This window comes from Chamaea fasciata, unplaced genomic scaffold (assembly GCF_029207755.1).
Source record: "Chamaea fasciata isolate MVZ Bird 193981 ecotype frontalis unplaced genomic scaffold, bChaFas1.0.hap1 SCAF_2, whole genome shotgun sequence".
In the NCBI taxonomy this organism is placed as follows: domain Eukaryota; kingdom Metazoa; phylum Chordata; class Aves; order Passeriformes; family Sylviidae; genus Chamaea; species Chamaea fasciata.
Genome location: NW_027094087.1, coordinates 117,179,015 through 117,198,229, shown reverse-complemented (window position 1 = coordinate 117,198,229; position 19,215 = coordinate 117,179,015). Strand labels below are relative to the sequence as shown.

General features: G+C 49.8%; 2 long non-coding RNA genes across 2 annotated transcripts; both read right to left on the bottom strand.

Annotated features, from left to right (window-relative positions):
- Positions 1-4,924: 4,924 nt before the first annotated feature.
- Positions 4,925-7,210, bottom strand: LOC136286163 (uncharacterized). Its single transcript, XR_010719800.1, has 3 exons — positions 7,095-7,210; positions 6,045-6,824; positions 4,925-5,526 (listed from the first exon to the last, which is right to left on the bottom strand). It is a non-coding gene; the product is annotated as an uncharacterized lncRNA (long non-coding RNA).
- Positions 7,211-12,616: 5,406 nt separating this feature from the next.
- LOC136286162 (uncharacterized) lies at positions 12,617-14,431 on the bottom strand. Its single transcript, XR_010719799.1, has 3 exons — positions 14,331-14,431; positions 12,946-13,168; positions 12,617-12,784 (listed from the first exon to the last, which is right to left on the bottom strand). It is a non-coding gene; the product is annotated as an uncharacterized lncRNA (long non-coding RNA).
- Positions 14,432-19,215: the final 4,784 nt, after the last annotated feature.

Genomic DNA, 19,215 nt, shown 5'->3' with positions numbered 1-19,215 from the left:
CCCAAAATTTCCTCCCAGAAATCCACCCCAAAATCCAGGAAATCCCCACAAAAACCTCCTCAAAAATCCTCCCAAAAATTCCTGCAAAATTCCCCAAATATCCACAAAAAATCCTTCCAAAAAACCCCTAAAAACACCCCAAAAATGCTCCCAAAAATTCCCCCCCAAATCCAAAAAAAATCCCTCCAAAAATCCCCGAAAATATCCTCCCAAAAATCCCCTCCAAAATCCCAAAAAAATCCCCCCCCCAAATTCCCCAAACATGCCGCAAAAATATCCTCCAAAAATAAAAAAAAATCCCACCCAAAATTCCCCCTGAATCCCCCAAAAATCCCCCCAAAATCCTCCCCAAAATCCACGGGAAAATCCCCGAAAAACACCCCCCCGGAACCGCCAAAAATATCCTCAAATTCGCCCCAAAAATCCAATCAAAACCCCCCAAAAATCCTTCCAAAAAATTCCTGAAAATCCCCCTAAAAATCTCCCCCCAAATTCCCCAAAATTCCCCCAAAACACCTCTAAGAATCCTCCCAAAATTCCGAAAAAATCCTCCCAAAAATCCCTCCAAATCCCCCCAACATTCCCCCCAAATTCCCCAAAACTCCCCCAAAATGCCCCCAAAAATTCCTGCAAATTTCCCCAAATATCCTCCAAACATCCTCCTAAAAATCCCCCCAAAAATGCCACCAAAATCCCCCCAAAATCTCCCCAAATCCCCCAAATATTCTGCAAAAATGCCCCCAAAAATCCCAAAAAATCTCCCCGAAAAGTCCACCCAAAATCAACAAATGTACCTCCACAATCCCCCAAATCCCCCCCAAAAATCCCCCCCAAAATCCCCGAAAAACTCCCCCGAAAGTCCATAAAATTCCCCCCCAAAATCCCGCCAAAATGCCCCCCAAAATTCTTTCAACATCCCCCAAAATCCCCCAAAAATTCCTGCAAAATCCCCCCAAATGTCCTCCAAAAATTCTCCCAAAAATTCCTGCAAAATCCCCCAAATGTCCTCCAAAAATCCCCCAAAAATTCCTGCAAAATCGCCCCAAAAATGCTTCCCAAAATTCCCCCAAAATCCAAAAAAATCCCTCCAAAAATCCCCGAAAATATCCTCCCAAAAATACTCCCAAAACTTCCTGCAAAATTCCCCAAATATCCTCCAAAAAATCCCCCCAAAATAATCAAAAACTCCACAAAAAATATCGCAAAATCCCCCCAAAAATCCCCCAAATATCCTCCAAAAATCCTCCTAAAAATCCCCCAAAAAATCTCCCCAAAAACGCCTCTAAAATCCGCCCAAAATTCCCCAAAATCTCCCAAAATCCCCCCAAAATTCCACAAAAATCTCCCCGAAAAATCCACCCAAAATTCCACAATTGTACCTCCAGAACCCCACAAAATCACCCCAAAAACCCCCCGAATAATCCCCCTAAAATCCATAAAGATCCCCCCCAAAAGTGCCACCAAAATGCCCCCAAAATTCCCTAAACATCCCCCAAAATCCCCCCAAAAATGCTCCAAAAAATCCCCCAAATATCCGCCCAAAATCCTCCCAAAAATCCCCAAAAATATCCCGCAAAATCGCCCCAAAAATCCTCTCAAAAATTCCCCAAAAACCCCCCCGAAATTCCCCAAAATTTCCTCCCAGAAATCCACCCCAAAATCCAGGAAATCCCACAAAAACCTCCTCAAAAATCCTCCCAAAAATTCCTGCAAAATTCCCCAAATATCCACAAAAAATCCTTCCAAAAAACCCCTAAAAACACCCCAAAAATGCTCCAAAAATTCCCCCCAAATCCAAAAAAAATCCCTCCAAAAATCCCCGAAAATATCCTCCCAAAAATCCCCTCCAAAATCCCAAAAAATCCCCCCCCAAATTCCCCAAACATGCCGCAAAATATCCTCCAAAAATAAAAAAAAATCCCACCCAAAATTCCCCCTGAATCCCCCAAAAATCCCCCCAAAATCCGCCCCAAAATCCACGGGAAAATCCCCGAAAAACACCCCCCCGGAACCGCCAAAAATATCCTCAAATTCGCCCCAAAAATCCAATCAAAACCCCCAAAAATCCTTCCAAAAAATTCCTGAAAATCCCCCTAAAAATCTCCCCCCAAATTCCCCAAAATTCCCCCAAAACACCTCTAAGAATCCTCCCAAAATTCCCGAAAAAATCCTCCCAAAAATCCCTCCAAATCCCCCCAACATTCCCCCCAAATTCCCCAAAACTCCCCCAAAATGCCCCCAAAAATTCCTGCAAATTTCCCCAAATATCCTCCAAACATCCTCCTAAAAATCCCCCCAAAAATGCCATCAAAATCCCCCCAAAATCTCCCCAAATCCCCCAAATATTCTGCAAAAATGCCCCCAAAATCCCCAAAAAATCTCCCCGAAAAGTCCACCCAAAATCAACAAATGTACCTCCACAATCCCCCAAATCCCCCCCAAAATCCCCCCCAAAATCCCCGAAAAACTCCCCCGAAAGTCCGTAAAATTCCCCCCCAAAATCCCGCCAAAATGCCCCCCAAAATTCTTTCAAACATCCCCCAAAATCCCCCAAAAATTCCTGCAAAATCCCCCAAATGTCCTCCAAAAATTCTCGCCAAAAATTCCTGCAAAATCCCCCAAATGTCCTCCAAAAATCCCCCAAAAATTCCTGCAAAATCGCCCCAAAAATGCTTCCCAAAATTCCCCCAAAATCCAAAAAAATCCCTCCAAAAATCCCCCAAAATATCCTCCCAAAAATACTCCCAAAACTTCCTGCAAAATTCCCCAAATATCCTCCAAAAAATCCCCCCAAAATAATCAAAAACTCCACAAAAAATATCGCAAAATCCCCCCAAAAATCCCCCAAATATCCTCCAAAAATCCTCCTAAAAATCCCCCAAAAAATCTCCCCAAAAACGCCTCTAAAATCCGCCCAAAATTCCCCAAAATCTCCCAAAATCCCCCCAAAATTCCACAAAAATCTCCCCGAAAAATCCACCCAAAATTCCACAATTGTACCTCCACAACCCCACAAAATCACCCCAAAAACCCCCCGAATAATCCCCCTAAAATCCATAAAGATCCCCCCCAAAAGTGCCACCAAAATGCCCCCAAAATTCCCTAAACATCCCCCAAAATCCCCCCAAAAATGCTCCAAAAAATCCCCCAAATATCCGCCCAAAAATCCTCCCAAAAATCCCCAAAAATATCCCGCAAAATCGCCCCAAAAATCCTCTCAAAAATTCCCCAAAAACTCCCCCAAAATTCCCCAAAATTTCCTCCCAGAAATCCACCCCAAAATCCAGGAAATCCCCACAAAAACCTCCTCAAAAATCCTCCCAAAAATTCCTGCAAAATTCCCCAAATATCCACAAAAAATCCTTCCAAAAAACCCCTAAAAACACCCCAAAAATGCTCCCAAAAATTCCCCCCAAAATCCAAAAAAAATCCCTCCAAAAATCCCCGAAAATATCCTCCCAAAAATCCCCTCAAACATCCCAAAAAAATCCCCCCCAAAATTCCCCAAACATGCCGCAAAATATCCTCCAAAAATAAAAAAAAATCCCACCCAAAATTCCCCCTGAATCCCCCAAAAATCCCCCCAAAATCCTCCCCAAAATCCACGGGAAAATCCCCGAAAAACACCCCCCCGGAACCGCCAAAAATATCCTCAAATTCGCCCCAAAAATCCAATCAAAACCCCCCAAAAATCCTTCCAAAAAATTCCTGAAAATCCCCCTAAAAATCTCCCCCCAAATTCCCCAAAATTCCCCCAAAACACCTCTAAGAATCCTCCCAAAATTCCCGAAAAAATCCTCCCAAAAATCCCTCCAAATCCTCCCAACATTCCCCCCAAATTCCCAAAACTCCCCCAAAATGCCCCCCAAAAATTCCTGCAAATTTCCCCAAATATCCTCCAAACATCCTCCTAAAAATCCCCCAAAAATGCCACCAAAATCCCCCCCAAAATCTCCCCAAATCCCCCAAATATTCTGCAAAAATGCCCCCAAAATCCCCAAAAAATCTCCCCGAAAAGTCCACCCAAAATCAACAAATGTACCTCCACAATCCCCCAAATCCCCCCCAAAATCCCCCCAAAATCCCCGAAAAACTCCCCCGAAAGTCCATAAAATTCCCCTCCAAAATCCCGCCAAAATGCCCCCCAAAATTCTTTCAAACATCCCCCAAAATCCCCCAAAAATTCCTGCAAAATCCCCCAAATGTCCTCCAAAAATTCTCCCAAAAATTCCTGCAAAATCCCCCAAATGTCCTCCAAAAATCCCCCAAAAATTCCTGCAAAATCGCCCCAAAAATGCTTCCCAAAATTCCCCCAAAATCCAAAAAAATCCCTCCAAAAATCCCCCAAAATATCCTCCCAAAAATACTCCCAAAACTTCCTGCAAAATTCCCCAAATATCCTCCAAAAAATCCCCCCAAAATAATCAAAAACTCCACAAAAAATATCGCAAAATCCCCCCAAAAATCCCCCAAATATCCTCCAAAAATCCTCCTAAAAATCCCCCAAAAAATCTCCCCAAAAACGCCTCTAAAATCCGCCCAAAATTCCCCAAAATCTCCCAAAATCCCCCCAAAATTCCACAAAAATCTCCCCGAAAAATCCACCCATAATTCCACAATTGTACCTCCAGAACCCCACAAAATCACCCCAAAAACCCCCCGAATAATCCCCCTAAAATCCATAAAGATCCCCCCCAAAAGTGCCATCAAAATGCCCCCAAAATTCCCTAAACATCCCCCAAAATCCCCCCAAAAATGCTCCAAAAAATCCCCCAAATATCCGCCCAAAAATCCCGCAAAACCCCCCCAACATCTCCCCGAAAAAGCCTCCAAAAATCCACAAACATACCTCCACACTCCCACAAACTCCCCCCAAAAATCCCCAAAGAAATTCCCCTATAATCCAGAAAAATGCCCCCCAAATCCTGTCGTTTTCTTCAATCCGTGTTTATTTGGTCACATTTGAAATGATGGTTCAAACCAGACGAATTCCTTCCCCTAACACATCACAAACACAGGTCATTAGAATTCAAGGAGCCTGGTTTCCTAAGGGGTCCAATTCCCATCTCCATTCCAATCCCATTGGCGGATTTTCTCTTTCTCCCTGTCTGCTGTATGTCTGCTGCGGGGGCCGGGGGGTCGTGGGGGCTTTATTTGGTGGGGTTTTTCCGTTCGCTTCCCCTAAGCCCACCCCAAAATTCAACAAAAGCAGCTCTGCCCTCGGCAAGGCAGGAAAGAACCAGCCCCGTGTGTCCAAGGAACAGCAATCAGGCCGGCATTCAGCTTTTAATGGCATTCATGGAACTGAAAACGCAGCAAATTGAACTTGACAGAGAGATGAATCCCGGCAATTAAACAAACACTTGGCAAGTTTTCCTGGGAATTCCCAAAACTCTGTGGACACGGTGCTGAACAATTCCTCATTTACTAACGTGAATTGGGTCCCTTTCCTTGGAAATGTGCCCCACCACGTCCAAAACTTCCAGTTCGGATGGAAAATTGGCACTGGCTAGAAACGTTCCCTTCCTAAAATCAGAGAGAGGAAAACCATCAAATAAAAGGAAGGAATAACACCGACATCCCAGCTTGCCTGAGAGACAAGCTCAGCAATTTCTAACGTGGAAAACTTTCCCGACAGCCAGGAAACCGCTGGGGTTCGTGGAACGACGATTTCAAATCTGCTGCCTCTGCTCTGATTTTCAAGGGAAGGGAGAATTTAAAAGGTCAAGCCACTCCTATCCCATAGGAATGGACCGAATAATCCCTCTATTTTGTGGGAGTAACAATGCAAAGAAACTCCAATCGCACTTGGATTTGACACCGGAAACCCTCAGCAGAGTTGGCAAGTTTCAGTGGAACAAAAGAGCCACAATTCCTGCAATAACCAAAATTCACCTTGGCAAAAAGAGGAGGAGGAGGAGGAGGAGGAGGAGGAGGACGAGGAGGAGGAGACCAGGAACACACTCCGGCTGACAGCAAGGATTTCTTGGAAAAGGCAGGAAATCAAAGGGACAGTCTGTGTCCAGTTCTGGCCAGGTAATTACCCAGGAGTCAGAGAGAAAAGTGGGAACCTTGGACTGGGATGAGGCCTTCCAGGGGCTTCACTTCCTACTGGCTCTCTCCTCTTTTTGCCAACTACCTGCAAGAGGAAAAACAACAGGAGTCAAGTTCAAACACGGACAGGATGTGCTGGCTTCAGGCAGACTGCAGTGCACCTCGCAGAAATCACTGAAAGGCATGAAAGGAACCAAGGGAAATTAAAGAAGAGCTGCCACCTCCAAGGGCTCTCCAAGGCAGGCTCAGAACCCTTACCAACGATTGGCTTTAATACAACAACTCACACAGAGTCACCAACACCACACGGACACAGCACCGTTCTTTTGGAGTGGAGTTCTAGAGAAATGCGGAAGAATGGAAAAGCCTTCCTAAACCCGGAAACTCCTTGAAGAGATAGACAGGGCACAGCTGCTGACAGAGCCTTGGGATTCAGGGGGAAAACCCCAAGTTTTCAGTCTTTAGCATCTTCCACTCTGCCATCGTTGACAGCAAACACGGCTTCAGCCTCAGGGAGACGTGGAGAACTCCGAGATTTTGCAGATCCTGCTCTCACCTCTCGCCCCATATTTTTCCTTTCTTCCAAAACGATGACAACAAGAAAAGTCAACTATTGCAGTTTTGCTTGCTTGATGTGTTTTTTGGTTTTACTTACACGTGACTTTCAGATCCCCATCCACACTCAGAATCATTCAAACCTTCGAGCACAGAGCCTCCAGGCACCGCTTATTTCTTCTGAGATTTGATTCAAGAAGACCATTTTTCAGAACCTGACATGAGATTGGCAACTAAGTTCCATTTTACAGCTCTTCCCCTTTTTAAACTGTGTTTCCTCAAAGCTTCCCAATTGTGCTAAGCTTAGAATTCACCCCAAGGAAGACCTGAAAAATGCCTTGCCATTTCCTTTCCTCCTCCCCCCAAGCTCCATCAGGCTGGCAGAAGGCATTAGTACTGTTTCCAGAGCAGTTGGCCTCACTTGGACTGTTGGTCTGTAACGGCTGCAACAAAATACGCCCTCCTGGAAGCAGTTCAGCACTTACTGATCACTCCTTTGTTTTGGCACTTCCCAGCCAGGGCCTGCGGGGCCTCCTGCAGATGCAGGTCTTCGCTGACAAGGCTCCACTTGTGCAGCAGCAGCAGGAGCAGGAGCAGCAGCAGCAGCAGCTCCCTGAAATTTTAGAAAATATTAGAAAAATACAGGCAAAAATCTCACCTCTGTCCTCCCCTAAGAACATCCCCAGGACATCATCCCAGTTTTTCCCAGCTAGGAGCTGCAAGGAATTCAGGCAGGGGAAATGACATCAGGGAACAGCTTTGTAAAGTCAAAGGCAGAAAGAGAAGATCCACCAGCAAAGGGCAGGAAAGGGGAAAGGTTTCTGAAAACATTTCTGCAGTCTAATTAATAATTATTTCCGCTTCCCCAGCGAGAAGAACACAGACTCACAGCCATTCAGGCCTGACAGTCCCCTGCAGCCAGAGCTCAGCACACATCCACAGAAGCAAGTCCAGCATCTGAAAGAAAAAAAAAAAAAAAAAACAAAAAACAAACACAACAATCAAACCAGTAGGAAAAGGTGATTTCTTTGGCTTCGAAGTTATTTCAAGTTCTTAAAGCCCAACGCAGCTGATAGAAGAAACAGAGTCAGGGCTCCTGGCAGACAGAGGGTGTTTTCCCCCCGAGGGGATTGCAGAGGAATTGTCTGGGACTTGGACTGTCCCTCGGGGTGACACCAGTTGCTGTGACTTCTATCATTCCATATGTTTGACTCCCAAAACTTCCCAGCCCAGGGGCTTGAGCTGACAGGGCAGCACAAAGATTGTTCTCTGTGTGGTGCCCAGATTTGGGGTTCACTGTCACCTTTGCTAGTTTAGATGAATTATACCCACGGCCCCGAATTCCCTGCTCAGTTCCCGCTGCAATAACCTCACAGTGCCTCACGGAGCACGGATATTCCCACGCAGAGCTGCTGCTTGAATGCCAGACGTGTCAGGAACCAGCAGAGCTTCCAAGGAAGCTCAGCAGGATGGGGACAGGATAGGTTTCTATTCCATAGATTTGGTTAATTATAACCCTCACCCCCTGGGGGTCACCTGTCAGATTTCCCTGGAATTCAGCCACCCCCCTGAGCTCGGGCTCCAGGTGATGTTTCAGAGCAGGAGAAGGCACTGGCCGGCCTGTGCTGAGGCAGCCCCTGTGCCCTCGGGAGGACACAGCTCCCTGCAGGAGCTCAGCTCCTTTCCGAGCCCCAGCAGTGGCCTCTGCAAGTGCCTTTCCCTCAGGCAAGGGACGCCCATCCCTGCCTTCAGCACGCCTCCAGTGGGACCCACCTGCAAAAGCTTTCCATCGCTTCTGCACTCCGGCCGGCTCCCTGGAAAAGTCCAGACTTCATCCAAACGAAACTCCATCCCACTCAAACCTTTGATTTTGAGGCATCTCCGAGGGCCGTTGCTCCGGATTTAATTTCTGTGAGGGAGGAGCGCCTTGGCTTTAATGCTGCCGACGGGTGATGTCCTCAGGCTGAAAGGGAGGGGATTTGGGGTGGCCAGGACATCCCTGGCAACTGTGTGGGAGCTCCGGGAGGTGGGAATTGCTGTCTGAGCCCCTCTGCAGACAGCCCGAGCCGCCGTTCCCAGGCAATGCCAGCTGTTCCCCGGGGAGCTCTTGGGCTGTGGGTGCCTCTGTCCGGGCTGCAGCATCTCCCCGTGCCCGGCGGGAGCAGCCCCTGGCCGAGGAGCCGCGGCAGCCCCGGGGCCGTGTCCGTGCCAGCCCCGAGCCCGGCCCCGGGCCCTGCGTTTGGCCGCCGCTGCCACGGGCGGGGCCCCGCAGGCACAGCTCCTCCCTGCACATCATCCCAGGGCTGCTGGCCCCGCTGGGGCTGCCGGCCTCCTTCCTCCCTGCGCCTCCGGGCACCCGGGACACCTGCAGGAAACCCCGAGGGACACTGCAGGCGGCACGGGGGGGCACCGAGGCCTCCGGCCAGAAAAGCAGCCCCGGCCTCAGCAGCTGCCATCATTTTGGCCCGGCAACACTCACCTGCAGGAAACGCCCCTGTGCGGGTGGGACCGGCCCTGCCTCTCTGCAGAGCTTTGGCCGTGGAAGAAGGGAAGCCTCAGGACTTGTCCTGCTCCTTTCCCGCCCGGAAAGAGACTTTGTGTGAGTACTTTTACGGCAGCTGTTGGGTAAATCCTGGAAAGGACAGGAAATCAGCGTCACGGGAAGAGCTTTGTGCTGTCGTGAGCTGCCAGCCAGTTCTGCCCTCGAGCCATTCCAGGGGCTGGTGTGTGAAGCAGCTTTGGCAGAGAAGGCGGCACTGCACTTACCTTAGTGGGGCCAAGCGTTGCCATCCTATGGAGGTCCATCCCCATAATGCAGAGATTGGTTCAGCTGCTTGGAGCAGAGTCCGGGTAATGCCAAGGTGCTGAGTTCGATTCTCAAACGGTCCGTCCGCTTGAGAGTCAGATTTTAGGATCCCTCTCAGCCTCAGTATATCCTGTGACCTGGAAATAAGAGGAAAATTCTCGGCTGAGTTTTAATAAAACAGCTTTTGCCATTGCAGGGTGTGAGCTGCACTCGGCGATTTTCGGCCGCGACGAGCCCCACGAGCCTTCCGCCCTTCCTTGCCGCCATCTTGGTTGCGTCTGAGGCCACTTCCGTCCCGGCCGCCATGTTCTTTGCGGCTCGGCATAGGCCTCCGCCAGGTGTTTACACAGACGCCTGACTAAATCCGCGAATCCGAACGCAAGCGCGGCGCGGCTGAGCACACGACCGGTGTCCCTACACCTGGAAACGCCGCGGAAAATTGCGCCCGGGCGGCGCCGTAGTCGGGGTTTTGTGCAGGCGTCTGGGTAAACGCCTATAGGGTCCTTATTTTTTCGCGCCCTTTTGGCCGCCCTTTTTGGAAGGTCGGGCGCCTCGCGTCTCGCCGCCATCTTGGTAGTGGAACCCACTAAAATGCCCCCTCGGCTCCTCCCACAAGCGCCTGACTGAATGGACTGCAGCCCGCGGCGCCGCTGCGCCCCCATCCCGTGTCCGCACACCCGCAAACGCCGCGGAAAATCGCGCCCGGACGGCTCCGGGGTCCGGGTGGCGCGCGCAGGCAGCCGGCTGCCACGCGCCCGGGCTCCTTGCCTTTTTCCCTCCCTTTCGGCCCCGAGCTGCGGGCGGGCGGGCGGCAGTGCCGCCCCCGAGCTCACAGTGCGGGGCTTCCACGCGCGTCGGGGACGGGCACGGGGGACAGCTGCACTACCGCTCTTTGCCCACAGGGTGGCAGCATTGCCACACAGATCAGGCGGGACGGGCGGGGGGGGGGGACAGCTGCACTACCGCTGTATGCCCACAGGGTGGCAGCATTGCCGCACAGATCAGGCGGGACGGGCGGGGGGGGACAGCTGCACTACCGCTGTTTGCCCACACGGTGGAAGCATTGCCGCACAGATCATGAGGGACGGGCACGGGGGACAGCTGCACTACCGCTGTTTGCCCACGCGGTGGCAGCATTGCCGCACAGATCAGGCGGGACGGGCGGAGGGGGACAGCTGCACTACCGCTCTCTGCCCACAGGGTGGCAGCACTGCCGCGCGGCGGCGCGGAGCGGAGCCATAAACGAACGTGCCCAGGAATGCCCTGGCGAACAGCCTCCGGAATAAATGGCCCAAAAGACCCCCGAGCACACCTGCGAGAGCCCTGCCAGCAACCAGACCGAAACAAAACAGCCTTTCGTTCAGGCTCTATTTCAATATTTTTTATCTTTGTGATTCTGATATTTACATTCATCATTACAATTCATCTTTTATATTATGTACATTATACATCATGTATTATGTTTATTATACTATTATATTTATTATAGATATTAAATATAGAAAGTTATATATAAAATAATTTATTTATTATGTAATGTTATAAATAATAATACATTTCATTTAAATATGATTATGTACATTATAGATGTTTATATTATGTATATTAAATATATTTATAAAACGTGTAGTAAGTAATAATATATTGTGTATTTTTTATTGATATTATTTTTCATATCCTATACTTTTTGTTATTTTTCTTTTTCATTATTTTTTTAATTCGTTTGTTTATATTTTAAACGATATTTTACACTAGATGAATTCATGAACCTAACACATCAGAAACACAATTAATTTGAATTAAATGAGCCTGGTTTTCTAAGGGGTAAAGTTTTAATCTTTATTTAGATAATATGGGCATATTTTCTCTATCTGTATGGGGTTTTTTTGGTGGGTTGCGGGGGATTTTATTTTGGGGGTTTTCTTTTTTTGTTCGCTTTGTTTTGGATTTCTTTGCTAATAAACAAGCAGGGTCGGAGAGTTACAAAATAAAACGTCTACTTTGTTTTTATTGCTCCCTCTGAAATACGCCTCGACAGCCTGGACAGCAGGCTGCTGCTGGTAACACTGTGCACGGGTAGGAGGAGACCTGGTCGGGGCTGGGAAGGAAAAAAGGGCACCACGGTGGTCACAGCTTTCTCCCTTCAGGAGTTTTATGGAGCAGAAAATACAGAGCTTTTGCCAACTGCGCTGTCTATGACATCCCGACGTCCAGCGGGCACCGAGGTCATTTCTCATCTTTCTTGCCAACAGCCAAACCCCCAGGCGCCCGGGGGAAGAAAGAGTATGGGGGAAAAAAAAAAAGGAACAAAGAAAACATGAAAAAATAAACCAAAACTATAGAAAATAATAAATAAAATTAAAATACCAAAAGAAAAAAATTTCAAAGTAACAAAAAAGTGGAAAAAAAATTTAAACAAAAAATTAAAATAAAAAACGAAAAGTAGTTTTAACAAGTAAATAAATAGCTAAAGAAAAAAAATAAAAATTAAAAAACTGAAGAAAAAGTCTTTGAAAAACCACAAAACGCAACATGAAAAACCACAACAAAAGAGCACAAAAATACAAAAATAACAAAAAATAAAATACAAAATTAAATAAACGCAGCTCTCACCTCCTGCCACTGCCTAAAAAAGCGCCATGGCTTTCCTCAATTATGCAGCAATAAGGGAAACAAACCCAGTGCCCCCCAGAACAGAAGGTTTTCTAGACAATTCCCACTTCTGCTTGGAAACAAATTCTATTTTAGTGGGAAGCTCATTTTGGACAAACATCCAAATGCGCCAAGGTAGGAAAGAACCAGCCCCTTGTGTCCAAGGAACAGCAGCTAGGCCTGGATTCAGGTTTTAATGGCATTTATGTAATTAAAAATGCAGTAAATTGAACTTTACAAAGAGACGAATCGTGGCAAATAAATACTTCAAAGTTTTCTTGGGAAATCACAGAATTTTGTGGAGATGGTGCTGGACAATTGCTGATTTACCAACATTAATTGGGTAAATTTCCTTAGAAATGTGCTCTACAAGGTACAAAAATTCCAATTAGGATGGAAAATTGGAATAAATAAATATTCCCTTACTAAAATCAGAGAGAAAATCAGAGTTATTCCTTCAATTAAAAGGAAGGAATAACATCCAAATCCAAGCCTGCCTGGAAAACAAGCTCAGGAATTTCTAACATTGAAAACTTTTGCAAGAGTCATGAAGTTGGTGAAAGTTCATGGAATGATGATTTAAAATCTGCTTCCTCTGCACTGATTTAAAGGGAAGTGGGAATTCAACAGGTCCAGTTACTCCCATCCAACCTTGGACTGGGATAAGGCCTTCCAGTGGCTTCACTTCCTACTGGCTCTCTCCTTTTCGCCAACTACCTGCAAGAGGAAAAGCAACAGGAATAAAGTCTCAAACAGGATGGCCTTGGTCCAGGCAGACTGAAATGCAGCTCCCAGGGAGGGAGGCCAGGCTGTGCCTCGGGGAGCTCCGGGAATCTGGGATTGCCCGTGGGATTCAAGGGCTGGAAAAGCACACCCACCTGCCAGGTTCAGTGCTGGGACAGAGCAAGGCCGGGGCTCGGGGGCAGCAGTTAGAGCTGGGACTGCAGGAGAACACCCCAAACCCGGGTTAAACATCCGGCACGACACGCAGCACGCTCCGGGAGAAACTCGGGCGGGAGAAGCCCCGGGATGCTCCACGTTCCTTGCCCTTGGCAGCTGTGCCAGGGCCTCCCTCAGAATGCTGACCTCACCGTGCAGCTCCTACAAAACAGGAGAACTTATGGGAATCGCCCAGAATCCCTGGACTTCCAGTTATTAAGAACCACAGCTGCAGCGAAAGGTGTACAAACGCTACTGCAAACCAGCAGGGCTGAGGAGACGCAGGGATTTATTCCCGAGGGGACACAAGGATCCCTCAGCCAGCCAGGATTTCTCCCAGGCTCTTCCCACTGCTCTCTAAGGACACAAACAGCAGTTTTTCCCTCGAGTTCCCCTTTCCATCAATGCCAAGACTCGTGTTCTCCTCCAACCCCAGGTTCAGGAAGGAAAGTAGGAATATTATCACTGCACAGACTGTCCAGGAGGGTGTGACTGAGGCAGCAGCACCAGCTCCCACTCCACTGCTGCTCTGGATTCCTGAGCAGCTCCTTTCCATCCTGCCCTTCCCAGCACCATTCCCTGGGTGCCATGTCCACAGACACCTTCTCCATGCAGCTTAAAACCCACAGACACCAACAGAAAGGAGATCAAAAATCAATTCACATGTTGCTAGTCAGAGAGAATGGGAGAGGCCTAAAAATCTGCATTTATTTTAGAACACTAGAGCAATTTCTTCATGACCCTGACTATCAGTGATGGGCAGATAAACACCTTCTTTAACTTACTACCTGCAAAAACATCAAGTTTCAAGTTTAGTAAAGATAAAATTTTGCTGCAAAAATAAAAGAGGTGGGATGTTGGTGTTAGTGCTTTAACCTTCGGACATTAGCGGGTATTTGTAAAACAAATTCATTATTGAAGCAGCTAACTTGAAAATAAGGGGTTTTTACAATAAAGTTGACCAAAAAAGAGTCTCAAAATTAAGATATAGGCTGCACAAATATTTAAGAAAAAAAAAGTTGTCTTTCGTGCGTATAACCTGCCAGTCTCTCATGTTTTCAGTCCTTACCATTTATTTTTACCAAGGTGATGATTAAAACCTTGTCAAAAGCTCAAAAAAAAAAATTCCAGGACAAGGCAGGTGTTTTCCCAAGTACCCTCAGTGTGGAGCTGTGTCAGCCACAAGTGTTTGCTCCCGCAGCCCAGCCCGGAGCAGGCTCCAGCTGCTGCCCAGGGGGGTTACCAAGGGACTCACCTGTTTGAAGCTGTAAACGCAGGTGGCCTGCACTGGAGTGCCAATAAATGTGAAATGTGTGACTCTCACCTTGAATAGCGATCGATCTTCTCAGGGGAGCCCCTCACCCAGGATGGGGGGCTCTGCCACGGATTTCATCCCTCTGCATCTGAAACAAAGTCAGGACAACAGTCAGAGTGCTGCAGGATACCTTGACAGCTCCACACATCTTGTGGCAATCTAGGAATACCCTCTACAGTCTAACCACACCCCACATCACAAATTTCAAGCCCCCGGCACTATTACCCTCGTACCCCTACACCCAGACTGAGCAGCAAGGCAGAGCAGCTCCGGGCCAAACACACACCAACACCCGTGACACAGCACAGGACAAACGAGGGGACACAACAGGGACAGAAAACTCTGGGCAAGAAGAATGACCCTGAGGGTCCAGAGAACTCGGAACGAGATGACCGAGGTGAGACGGAAGGTGAGCTGGCCAGGCTCAGAGAACCCTGCAGGAACAAGATGCCATCGGGATGACTTATCCCAAGAGACGCAGAGATGGATGCCCGAGAATCCTACGGTCAGAATCCTCCACCTGTCTTTGCATTCTCACAAGACCTAACCCGCCGGAATGGATCAGGGCGGTGCACGGCTGTCAGTACAGCTCAGAACAAGACCTGAAAAGGCATCGGACTGGATGCTTGTGAAGAGAGATGGATTCTGATGAGTGTCCGAGCAGCTGAGACAAAGGCACCCGGCTGAGGAGCACAGAGATCAGAAATGCTAAGACTGATGCCAGGGGTTTGGACAGGCCCCTGAAAGGACTAAAGGAAAAGACAAGACACCAAACAGACAGAGTGCACAACAGACAAGTGACACAACACACACCAGGACTGCTCTGCCCTGCACACCTCAGCACTGACATGAAAAATGAGACTTTCCCTTCATGTAGCCTAAGGGGTCACATCTTGGTGCCCCCAACTCCAAATCTGACTTAAAAAACCCCTCCCGGTGATCCCTGCCCTGGCATCCTGCTTTCATCCCCTCTGTGAGCCACAGCCCTCCACTTATCTCTCAGGCATCCAGGGAGGCAAATCCCTGCCAGGTCCAAAGAAGGCCGCCTCTGCCTCAGGAAAATTCCTGCTGTCGCCGGGCTGTCGTCTCTTAGTCAGCTACAACAAAAAAAACCAAACATGAATGCGTGATCTTAGCAGCCCATCACCCAAAACCCGACAATTCTGCTACTCACCGTCTCCTAAGCTTGCCTGTGTCCTCGGCCCCGCGCTTCAGCTGCGCTCAGAGGCCAACGCCGGCGTCGCAGGGTCTGCCTGGGTAAAGAGCAGACAAGGTGACGTGGCAGCGCTGGAACTTGAGGGGACCCTCCCTCCTCCTCCTTCTCCTCCCTGACTCACCTCAACTCCTCGGCCGTTATCCAAGCCTACCTGGATGGGGCCTTCACAAGGAGAAGATCAAGGCTCCATCACAGACTCCTGGAATGCTCCCGGAGGGCTCACGGGTGAGGTGACGCGGGTCTGTCGTCCCGTTGGTGAGAGGGGAGCTCGGCCTCCTGCGAGTGGACTCCCTAAAACGCACAAGAACGGAGGCTTAGAGTTGCACCAGCGAGTGAGGCTTGAACAATAGCAACGGCTTCTGTCCACCCGTCACTGCTCACCTCGCCCACGTCAGCTTGACTGCTGAGATCCGGCTTCACCACCTAAAAATAAAGACAAAGAACAGAGCTGTAACACAGCCATCATTTACACCTCCCCTGCAAACAGAAACAGGGACTGACCTTCTCAGGGGAGCCCCCTCACCCAGGATGGGGGGCTCTGCCACAGATTTCATCTCTCTGCATCTGAAACAGAGTCAGGACAAAAGTCAGAGTGCTGCAGGATACCTTGACAGCTCCACACATCTTGTGGCAATCTAGGAATACCCTCTACAGTCTAACCACACCCCACATCACAAATTTCAAGCCCCCGGCACTATTACCCTCGTACCCCTACACCCAGACTGAGCAGCAAGGCAGAGCAGCTCCGGGCCAAACACACACCAACACCCGTGACACAGCACAGGACAAACGAGGGGACGCAACAGGGACAGAAAACGCTGGGCAAGAAGAATGACCCTGAGGGTCCAGAGAACTCGGAATGAGATGACCGAGGTAAGATGGAAGGTGAGCTGGCCAGGCTCAGAGAACCCTGCAGGAACAAGATGCCATCGGGATGACTTATCCCAAGAGACGCAGAGATGGATGCCCGAGAATCCTACGGTCAGAATCCTCCACCTGTCTTTGCATTCTCACAAGACCTAACCCGCCGGAATGGATCAGGGCGGTGCACGGCTGTCAGTACAGCTCAGAACAAGACCTGAAAAGGCATTGGACTGGATGCTTGTGAAGAGAGATGGATTCTGATGAGTGTCCGAGCAGCTGAGACAAAGGCACCTGGCTGAGGAGCACAGAGATCAGAAATGCTAAGACTGATGCCAGGGGTTTTGACAGGCCCCTGAAAGGACTAAAGGAAAAGACAAGACACCAAACAGACAGAGTGCACAACAGACAAGTGACACAACACACACCAGGACTGCTCTGCCCTGCACACCTCAGCACTGACATGAAAAATGAGACTTTTCCTTCACGTAGCCTAATGGGTCACATCTGGGACATCCCCAGCTCCAAACCCGACTCAAAAAAATCCCTCCCGCTGACCCCTGCCCTGGTACCCCGCTTTCATCCCCTCTGTGGCTCCAAGCCCTCCACTTATCTCTCAAATGTCTGGGGAGGTGAATCCACGCCGGGTGCCAAAGAAGGCTGCCTCTCCCTCAGAAAAATTCCTCCCGTCACTGGGCTGCTGTCTCCTAGTCAGCTACGATAAAGAAAATCAAATACCAAAGCATAATCTTAGCTGCACATCAGCCAAAACCCAGCAGCTCTGCTACTCACCGTCTCTTAAGCAGCACCGGGTCCTCGGGCCCCGTGCGTGCGTCAGCTGAGCTCGGAGGCCGACGCTCGCAGCGCCAAAGCCTTAGAGGCGTTACTGGCACCGAGCCCACCCACCGTGGCCTCCATTAGGGCTGTGAGCATCCCCGGTTAGAGCAGGACAGGAACGCAGGGTGGACATCCCCGGTGAACCTCAACCCTGTGGACTCTGCCCCACCACTGTCACTTCCTGCCTGGCCCTAGCTTAGGGCTACTGCCTGCACCTCTCAGGACTTCTGGCCTTGTCTTGCGTTAGGATTGCTGCCGGCACCTGCTCTCAGGGAAACGGTGTTGGCAGCAGCGCTGTGAGGGCCGGGATGCCTGTACTCTGACTTGTATCCTAGGCTGTACCCCTGATTTTCACTGTGTGTTCTCTAGTCCTTGAGTCCTTTACCTCAGCCTCTGTGTGTATCACTGTAACCTCCCCCCTTCTGAAGCCTGCTTCTTCAGAGCCCTAGACCTTGCAGCCGGGGACGCTCTGCACCGTTAGGGTCCCAAGAGCTGTCCCGCACGCAGGACAGGTACATCCACAGTTGTTCCCTGCCTACCCTAAGAAACGTGGTCCTGAGACAGGGCAGAGGCTGACAGAGCCGAACTCTTTGCGGTGGCAAAAGGCACGAAGCCTTACCAACCGCCGCCTCGAGAGGGAATCAGGAGCACTTCCACCGGCTGCGGAGAGACAGGGAATCCCAGGGTGGGTGGGGCGGGAAACCCCCGTTATCCCCAGCCCTGTTGGATCCTGCTCCCCACTATCGCTTCCTGCCTGGCCCTAGCCTGACTGTGTCTGCACAGGTCAGAGCTTCTGGTGTGTTCCTGCACTAGGGCTGCTGCCTGCACCTGCTCTCAGGGGAAGTGTGCTGGTAGCAGTGCTGTGAGGGCCGCTACACCTGTACTCTGACTTGTATCCTAGCCTGCTCCCCTGAGTTTCACCGTGTGTCCTCTAGTCCTTGAGTCCTTTACCTCAGCCTCTGTGTGTGTGGCTACACCTCCCCCCTTCTAAACCCAACTTCTTTAGAGCCCTGCACCTCGCAGCCAGGCCTTCTGGCATTGTCCTGCATAAGGGCTCCTGCCTGTACCTGCACTCAGGGAAACGGGCATGTCTTTAGGGCTACTCCTTCGGGTCTGGGGTAGGGGTGGGGTCGGGCTGGTACACCTGTACTCTCAATTGGCACATCTTGGACATCCCTATCTCCACACCTGACTCAAAAACCCCTCCTGACAAGTCCTGACCCAGCACTCCACTTTCATCCCCTCTGTGGCTCTGAACCCTCCACTTATCTCTTGGACGTCTGGGGATGAGAATCCACGCCGGGTGCCAAAGAAGGCCGCCTCTCCCTCAGGGAAACTCCTGCTGTCGCCGGGCTGTCGTCTCTTAGTCAGCTACAACAAAGAAAACCAAACATGAATGCGTGATCTTAGCAGCCCATCACCCAAAACCCGACAATTCTGCTACTCACCGTCTCCTAAGCTTGCCTGTGTCCTCGGCCCCGCGCTTCAGCTGCGCTCAGAGGCCAACGCCGGCGTCGCAGGGTCTGCCTGGGTAAAGAGCAGACAAGGTGACGTGGCAGCGCTGGAACTTGAGGGGACCCTCCCTCCTTCTCCTCCCTGACTCACCTCAACTCCTCGGCCGTTATCCAAGCCTACCTGGATGGGGCCTTCACAAGGAGAAGATCAAGGCTCCATCACAGACTCCTGGAATGCTCCCGGAGGGCTCACGGGTGAGGTGACGCGGGTCTGTCGTCCCGTTGGTGAGAGGGGAGCTCGGCCTCCTGCGAGTGGACTCCCTAAAACGCACAAGAACGGAGGCTTAGAGTTGCACCAGCGAGTGAGGCTTGAACAATAGCAACGGCTTCTGTCCACCCGTCACTGCTCACCTCGCCCACGTCAGCTTGACTGCTGAGATCCGGCTTCACCACCTAAAAATAAAGACAAAGAACAGAGCTGTAACACAGCCATCATTTACACCTCCCCTGCAAACAGAAACAGGGA